Source organism: Ruditapes philippinarum, unplaced genomic scaffold (assembly GCF_026571515.1).
Source record: "Ruditapes philippinarum isolate M1 unplaced genomic scaffold, ASM2657151v2 ctg20610_1_1_1_1, whole genome shotgun sequence".
NCBI lineage: Eukaryota > Metazoa > Mollusca > Bivalvia > Venerida > Veneridae > Ruditapes > Ruditapes philippinarum.
In genome coordinates, this window is record NW_026867096.1 from 5,192 (window position 1) to 14,052 (window position 8,861).

An 8,861-nucleotide genomic window follows, 5' to 3' on the forward strand; every position below is an offset into this window, starting at 1 on the left:
AGATATTCATTGAAAAGTAAGTAAAAATCGTCAGCGTTATATATATAGACGGTGGGTGGGGTAATGCGGTAATTTCACAATGAGCGTTCTAATGAGAGCCTCGTTAGAACGCAGTGTTAAGACATTGGACCCCAACATGAGGGTTATAATGAGGCTGTAGTGTATGTGTATAGTAAAAACTTAAAAAATCTTCTTTTAAAAAACCCAAAAGAGCTAGAGTTTAGATACTAAGCATGAAAATATCTTCCAGTGAGTGTTTACCAAGTTTGTTAAAATAAAGCCCTGGGGTTAAAATTGGCCCCTCCGAGGGGGTGGGGGGGGTAATTGTTTTTTCCCTATATGTATAAATTATAATAAAAACTTAAAAAAATCTTCTTATAAAAACCCCCAAAGAGTTTTTAGATATTTATTATCAAGAAACATCTTAATTTGTCTACCAAATTTTGTTCGAATAAAGCCCCTGCTTTAAAATTGGCCTTTGCCCAGGAGCCTATATACAGGTGAGGGATTTTAGGGCCATCATGGCCCTCTTGTTAAGATAACTTGGCAGAAATGATCACCCATTATGACACCATTGGCAGAGCATAAATAATCAAGTCACAACTCTGAAGGTCAGGTCATGCTCAAAAGGTCTAATGTAAAAAAACATCTATTTTCATGTTCACTGACTTTAACTTATTGACAATTCAAAGGTTTTAAAATGATCGTCACCATGACACACAATCTGCAAAGTTCAACATCCAGGTTGCTACCCCAATGTCAAGGTTTATATGTTCTCCATAACTTTTTTTGTGTCGCCTTGAAAAAGGCGACATATAGGGGTTACTTTTGTCTGTGGCGTCGTTGTCGGCGTCCCCTAAAACTTGTCCGGAGCACAAGTCAGTCATTATTAGTTGGATTAACTTCAAACTTGGTATGCATGCTTCTTGTAATGACCCGAAGTGCAGTGCACAAGAACGGGTACTCTGCACTTCTTATTTTTAGCTCGACCAGGGCTCGCGCTGGCAGGAGCCAATGAGCAAATTGGCTCCAAAATTATTAAATTGGCTCAAGAAAATCATGATTGGCTCCAACTTACGAAAAGTATGACTTTGAATATCCAGTCTAAATTTAGCATTTGCTATTTTAAGAATGGAAAAGTACACATTTGGTTTCCCATTTACAACTCCGCTTTACCGCTTCTAATCATAAAACACTGCGACACAGTCTGCTTTTTGTGGGGTCATTGACTGGACTATATTTGTTACTTCCCTTCCAAATAGAATATCGTTATAAACAGTAACACAGTCTAATACACTTACCTCATGGTATGTTTACATGTTTATCAGCTGATAAATAGTGACACTAATTGGTGTGAATTGTTGAATGTGCACTGGATAATTGGTCTTAATTCGATATTGAAAAACAATAACTAGCGGCATCTTAAGATTATCGCCAATCATATCAACAGCTTGGTATGAAATGGACGACTTTACGGTAAGTTTGCAATCATATAATTTTATTGTTGTTGATAAAAAAGATCAAAGGAATTATGAGTTATAGAATAGAAGTTTTTTTTAAAATTGCAAATTAAATCTGACCTAATAATGGCTCCAAAAAAGCAATAAATTGACAAGAAAAGAGTATATTTGACAATTAGTATTCCTGAAAAAAAAATTGACCTTACTTTGTACATAACCTCTATCTGGAGCATTCATTTACAAATGGCATACATGGCTGTGAAATGTTTATGGAAAATTCAAGCAGCATACAACATATTTTTAGGAAACTTATGCTAATTACTTTACTCTTATAATGAATATTTGGCTTTTTTTCCTGAATTATGTTTAGTTTAGACCTTTTCAATATTTTTCTTCATTAATACATGTAATTATTCTTCTTACTCTCAAATGTTTCTGTTTTTATAATTTCAGATACAGGTAGTCCTCAAACCAAATCTTTGGCATTAACCAAGCAAGCTGAAGCAGCACATTGAAATGTGGTTCTGATGTCACTGTCATGCCACTAACTTAGATTTTATGAAAACATTGCTGACCAAATTAGCCTGGAAAATGTTATTCTTATAGCTACTGAGCTGCAAGCTTTTATGATCAGTTTTAAAGTGATTAAAATGTAGCTACCAAAATAAAGTTGGATATACATGTAGTTTATGTTTTTTTTTCTCTAAATATCTCATGCCTTTTTAAGGTGTTCCATATATGAACTAATGCTATAAATTAGTCTGACAACTGAATTCTGGTTATTTGACTGTACCATTGCCTTCTTGAAAATAAAATATAGGCACGCAATTTTTGCCGCAAAAAATTGGCTCAAAGAAAAAATCTGCCAGTGCTAGCCCTGTCGACTATACGAAGTATATGGAGAGCTATCCTACTCGCCCCGGCGTCCGCGTCCAGATTTCAGATTAAAGTTTTGGTGCAGTAAAATATTTTTCACTATAACTTTGTCATTTCTTAAGGTATCAACTTGAAACTTCAAATATATGTTCCTTATCATCAACCACATCTTATGTGACAAGGTTCATAACTCTAGCACCAATATTTTCAGATTTATATTCCCTTGAACTTAGAATTTTCCTTAAAAAATACTATTTTTTACTGTAACTTATTTATTTCTTAAGGGATCACCCTCATACTTCAAATATATGTACCTTATCATCATCCCCATCTTATGTGACAAGGTTCATAACTCTAGCACCAATATTTTCAGATTTATCTCCCCTTGAACTTAGAATTTTCCTTAAAAAATACTATTTTTTACTGTAACTTATTTATTTCTTAAGGGATCACCCTCATACTTCAAATATATGTACCTTATCATCATCCCCATCTTATGTGACAAGGGTCATAACTCTAGCACCAATATTTTCAGATTTATCTCCCCTTGAACTTAGAATTTTCCTTAAAAAATACTATTTTTTACTGTTACTTCTTTATTTATTAAGGGATCACCCTCATACTTCAAATATATGTACCTTATCATCATCCCCATCTTATGTGACAAGGTTCATAACTCTAGCTCCAATATTTTCAGATTTATCTCCCCTTGAATTTTCCTTAAAAAATATTATTTTTTACTGTAACTTATTTATTTCTAAAGAGATCGACTTCATACTTCAAATATATGTACCTTATCATCATCAATATCTTATGTGACAAGGTCCATAACTCTAGCACAAATATTGCAAGAATTATCTCCCCATAAACTTAGATTTTTTTACTAGAAAACTGTTATTTTTTACTATAACTTTTTTAGTTTTAAAGGTATCTACCTCAAACTTCAAATATTTAGTGGCGGCATGGCCGAGTGGTTAACGTGTCGGACTAGTAATATAATGATAGCTAGCCGCATGGGTTCAAACCCCGTCAGGGGCAAGTCATTGTTTCCTTGAGCAAGAAACTTTACACTTATTGCTCAGTACTGGTTGGTTCCAGGAACGGATTCGAAAGTGTGTCTATAAGCTTATAGCTTCCTACACAATCGAACTAAAATAAATTCTGTATAAACCAAACTTCAAATACTTATTCCTTATCATCAATTACATTTTATGTGACAATGTTCATAACTCTTGAATCAATATTTACAGATTTATCTCTCTTTGAACTTAGGATTTTCTTTAAGAAATATTATAACTTCTTTACTTTTTAAGGTATCTACTTCAAACTTCAAATATATATTTCTTATCATAACACACATGTTGTGTGACAAGGTTCATAACTCTAGCATGACTTTTTCTAGAATTATTTCCCTTGATCTTGGAATTTATGTTAACAAATGTAATTTTTTTTACTATAACTTAATACATAATTATACATAATTGATTTTTCTTTCATAGTTTTGTCCTCCTTACTGCGTCCAGTATTTTATAGTCGAGCTTGGCTGTCTCCTGTGACAGCTCTTGTTTGAGTTATTGCCCTTTGTTAATTTTCATACTTTATTTTTGTCCGGGCCATTTCTCCTTAAGTATGAAATCTATGGACTTGAAACTTCATAGGATGATAGATCTCATTAAGAAGAAGTGCAGTGCACAAGAACAGGTACTCTGCATTTCTTATTTTTTGAGTTATTGCCCTTTGTTAATTTTCATACTTTATTTTTGTCCGGGCCATTTCTCCTAAAGTATAAAAGCTATGGACTTGAAACTTCATAGGATGATAGATCTCATTAAGAAGAAGTGCAGTGCACAAGAAATGGTACTCTGCATTTCTTATTCTTTGAGTTATTGCCCTTTGTTAATTTTTAATACTTTATTTTTGTCCAGGCCATTTCTCCTAAAGTATAAAAGCTATGGACATGAAACTTCAAAGGATGATAGATCTCATTAAGAAGAAGTGCAGTGCACAAGAACTGGTACTCTGCATTTCTTATTTTTTGAGTTATTGCCCTTTGTTAATTTTCGTACTTTATTTTTGTCCGGGCCATTTCTCCTAAAGTATAAAAGCTATGGACTTGAAACTTCATAGGATGATAGATCTCATTAAGAAGAAGTGCAGTGCACAAGAACGGGGACTCTGCATTTCTTCTTATTTGAGTTATTGTCCTTTGTTAATTTTAGTACTTTATTTTTGTCCAGGCCATTTCTCATAAATTACAAAAGCTTTAGATTTGAAACTTAATAGGATGATAGATCTTATAGATAAGAAGTGCAGTGCACAGAGACTGCTTCTCTGCATTTCTTATTTTTTGAGTTATTGCCCTTTGTTGATTTTCAAATTTCATTTTTGTCGTGGCCATTTCTCCTAAACTATATTGTTCACAAGGCGACACATCCGACTCGCGGAGTTCTAGTTCACTTTATGGAGGATTTCAAATAACATGGCACAAATAATCACCATCATGAGACTTTGTGCTTATGATATGCATGGCATAACATCAAGGTCGTGGCTGTAAAAGGTTCACTGCGGAAGGGGGTTTAGCTGTCCTTCAGACTGCCTTGTTAAAAGTTATTTTCTTTACTATTGTACTTTTTTTCGTAACATGAAAAGATTTGCTTTTGTAAAAATAAAACATTTCATTATCAATACAGGGGTGTCAAAAGTCCGGATTAACCCGGAATTCCAGTTTTTCCACCAAAAAGTCATTTCTGAGATAAGTGCAAATTCGATGAAAAAAATTCGAAGGGGGGGGGGGGGGGGTGGGTAAGGTTCAGTTGTTTTAAAAAAAAAAAACCTCAGTTAAGTTATTGACGGGACAATACTGTAGTTAACATGAGTATCATGAAAAAGAAATCGACGAAAAACAGTATAAGTGCGACCGGTACTGGTATAGGTTTTAGCATCGTGATCAAAATCACCAGGCGCAATTCTTGCAAGCGTCTACTTATTACAACTAAAGATCGAAATTCTCAAATTGTCTTTTTGAGGTTGTTTTAAAGTTATGTGCTTGTTTTAAAAGTTGTTTTATCTTTTATTGTTTACACTCAACTTTTATAACTCTTGATTAAATGCAACACTTTCGATAAAAGGAAAAAAATGATGTGACTTGGTCAGAGTGAAAATGGCAAAAATTATGACAAATACATTTAAAAAATATTGGTGAAGTGTCTGGGGAAATTGTTTCTAGTGCATCTTAAAATGCTGAAATTCAATTTTTCCTGGGGGACTTTGCAACCCCCCCCCACCCCCCTAGACCGCCCACTGGGGCTTTGCCTCTTGACCCCAATGGGGACCTGTGGCCCCCAAACCCCCGACTTTTTCAGGATTTTCAATTTAGACTTGTTGACACCCCTGTCAGTGAAACATGCTTATAACGTATTTCTCGGGACCTAACAAATTACTTCGTTATATCCGAAATTCGTTGTATCCATACAATGAAATTTTGTTATAAGTACTTGAATATAACGTATTTTTCGCTATAGAAGAAGATCCAATAATCTTTAAGAAAATTGCTTTATTAAAAATGTATAAAGTAGATAATAAAAAAAAATAAATAATGATATGATTTTAATCAATGATGGTGATAATCTCGATCAATATATGGTAATACAAAAAAACAAAATTACGTCAATACGAACTGGCTAGTATATCAACATCATTAATTTACGATGTTAAATTAAAGTTAGTTTTTCCTAAAGGTATGACTCACGGATTTCTTTCTCATTTTTTATAATTGTCGATAAAGTGCTAGGAGGTATTCAAAAATTTTCAGCGATATTCTTTTTCTTTAAACCTTTTTGAACTTTACTTAAAATTTCAAATTTTGTCTCCAAAGTAATAGCTTTTCGTTTTAAACCTCTATCCATTTTAATCAAATATTATCATGATAAAAACTGTTATACACATAGGTCTAGAAATAAATCAGCTCAAGTCACATTTCATGGGAATGTTTATACTTTTAACAATCGAATTATTATAAGGCCTTTTTAACATTTTTTTAAACTTGTCACGAGAAAACGTGTGAAAACATATCAAGCCCTCTTTTCAACGCATGATCAATAGAGATGTTATAATTAACACCTGTAGGCAATCACTTGTCTTCTCTTTGTTATACTGTCAAAACTTGATTTGACTATAACCATGCTGATTTACGTTAAAATATGTATCACGGGACCTCAAAATCCTTACGTTATAACCGTTTTTTAGCTGTATCCAAATTTGTTCTAAGCATGTAAGGAGGCATATAAATAAAGAAGGGTTAAAGTCGGGGAATTAATTTCCTTTTGTTATAACCATTTTTTCGTTTGAACCGTGTTCACTGTATTCTTATTTCTATTTTGTATAGGAACCATGGCCAGAACCAAAGATAAAAGAATTTGTCCATGGTTACAGTGATGGATTTGAATTATTTAGTAAAATAGAAGTAAATGGAAATAATGCACTCCCCCTTTTCAAATATTTGAAGCATAAACAGGTGGTACATTAGGAGAGTAAGTATGAACTATATATATTCTTGTATGTCTTTCTATCTTTTAATAGGACTATTTCATGAATATGTAGAGAATATTCAAGTTTTAACACCACACATTTGATAATTTATTTTCATTATTTTCATACAACACACTAAAATAAATCCATTTTTCTATAAATTACACACATGTACTTTTTTACGCCACCGCAGCATCTATGATGCGGTGGCATATAGTGATTAACCTGTGCGTGTGTTATATATATTATATACAGTAAACTCTGCTTATAACAAACTCATTAGGACATTTAAAATCTGTCCTTATATCCAGAGTTCCTTGTACGCATATAGCAAATTTGTTCCTTGTATCAGGACTTTTTATAGAGAACAGATTTACGCATAACAAACTGATTGTTTACCATCATCCACCATTTTGAAGAGCATTTGTTTAAGAAAAATTAGTCATTTATTGCTCATACTTTTTGGAATTAAAAATCCTTTGCTATTTCACCCTTTCTCAATTTCTCATCAAATATCATATTTTGTTCCTTATAATCTCAGTGCTTTTCATTTTCTTTCCATGCTTAATAAGAATAAACAAGATTTTCGATTTTTTCCCTTCCTTTTATATTGAATATCTTCTATTATAATCAAAATCAAGGGTGACTTTTACTTATGAAAGCTTTAGATTTCTTTTCATTTCAATCCAGCATACTTTGTAGTTTTCAATGGATTAGCAAGGAATATCATGCGTGATTATGTTGAAAACCAATTATAAATGATCATTATTATTTTACTCGAGAAAAGAAAGAATAGAATAAAAGAAATAACTGTTTAACTTGATGACAAGAACTCATGCTAAAAATATCCGTGCCAATGAAAACGAAAGTTGAAAATGCGGTATCTATTCATGGATAGCCGATATTTTGGAATTCGTTATAAAAGTGTAATTTTCTGTACTTTTAACTAAATTGGAACTAAGAAATGAGTTCCTTTTAAGCCATAATTCCTTATAACGTGTTTGCTATAACCGTATATTTATGCCACCGCAGCATCTGTGATGCGGTGGCATATACAATTCACCTGTGTGTGTGTTTGTGTGTGTGTTTGTGCATGTGTTCTATAGATTATATAGTGAACTTAAAAAATCTGCTTTTGAAAAACCACTAGTCCAATTTCAACCAAACTTGGCAGGATTGATCCTTGGGTGAAGGGCTTTCAAAGTTGTTCAAAGAATTTCATTCCATGCAGAAATCTGGTTGCCATGGCAACCAAAAGGAATTATAAGAATAAAGTTAAAAAATCTTCTTGTAAAGACCCAAAAGGCCTAGAGCTTAGATATTTATACCCACAAAATGTGGGGGGGGGGGGGCTATAATGGATTCGCTTTGTGGCGTCCGTCCGTCCGTCTCCATTTTCGTGTCTGCTCTATAGATCCTATACCAATTGAAGGATTTTCTTCAAACTTGGCTCAAATGTTCACCTCAACAAGAGGATGTGCAGAACCCATGTTGCCCATGTGTCAGCTCGAAGTCAAGGTCACAATTGAAGGTCAAATATCAAACACAATCAAATATTAGACAGTATGTCGTGTCCGCTCTGTAAGTCCTACACTAATTGAAAGATTTTCTTCAACTTTGGCTCAAATGTTCACCTCAACAAGGGGATGTGCAGAACCCATGTTGCCCATGTGTCAGCTCAAGGTCAAGGTCACAGTTGATGGTCAAATATCAAACAATCAAATATTACACAATATGTTGTGTCCGCTCTGTAAGTCCTGCACTAATTGAAAGATTTTCTTCAATCTTGGCTCAAATGTTCACCTCAACAAGGTCATGTGCAGAACCCATGTCACCCTTTTGCCCGCTTAAGGTCAAAGTCACACTTGAAGGTCAAAAATTGACTTAGAAAATATTCTTACATTTTAACATGTAATTTGAATATTTCTGAAACTAGAAAAGGTTTTTGCTTGAAACTTAAAATATATATGCAAAATGTCACAATTAAAATATGCTGGC

At 33.4% G+C, this 8,861-nt stretch overlaps 1 long non-coding RNA gene across 1 annotated transcript; it reads left to right on the plus strand.

The window, feature by feature from the left end:
- Positions 1-994: 994 nt before the first annotated feature.
- LOC132734848 (uncharacterized) lies at positions 995-2,141 on the plus strand. Its single transcript, XR_009626376.1, has 2 exons — positions 995-1,476; positions 1,914-2,141. It is a non-coding gene; the product is annotated as an uncharacterized LOC132734848 (long non-coding RNA).
- Positions 2,142-8,861: the final 6,720 nt, after the last annotated feature.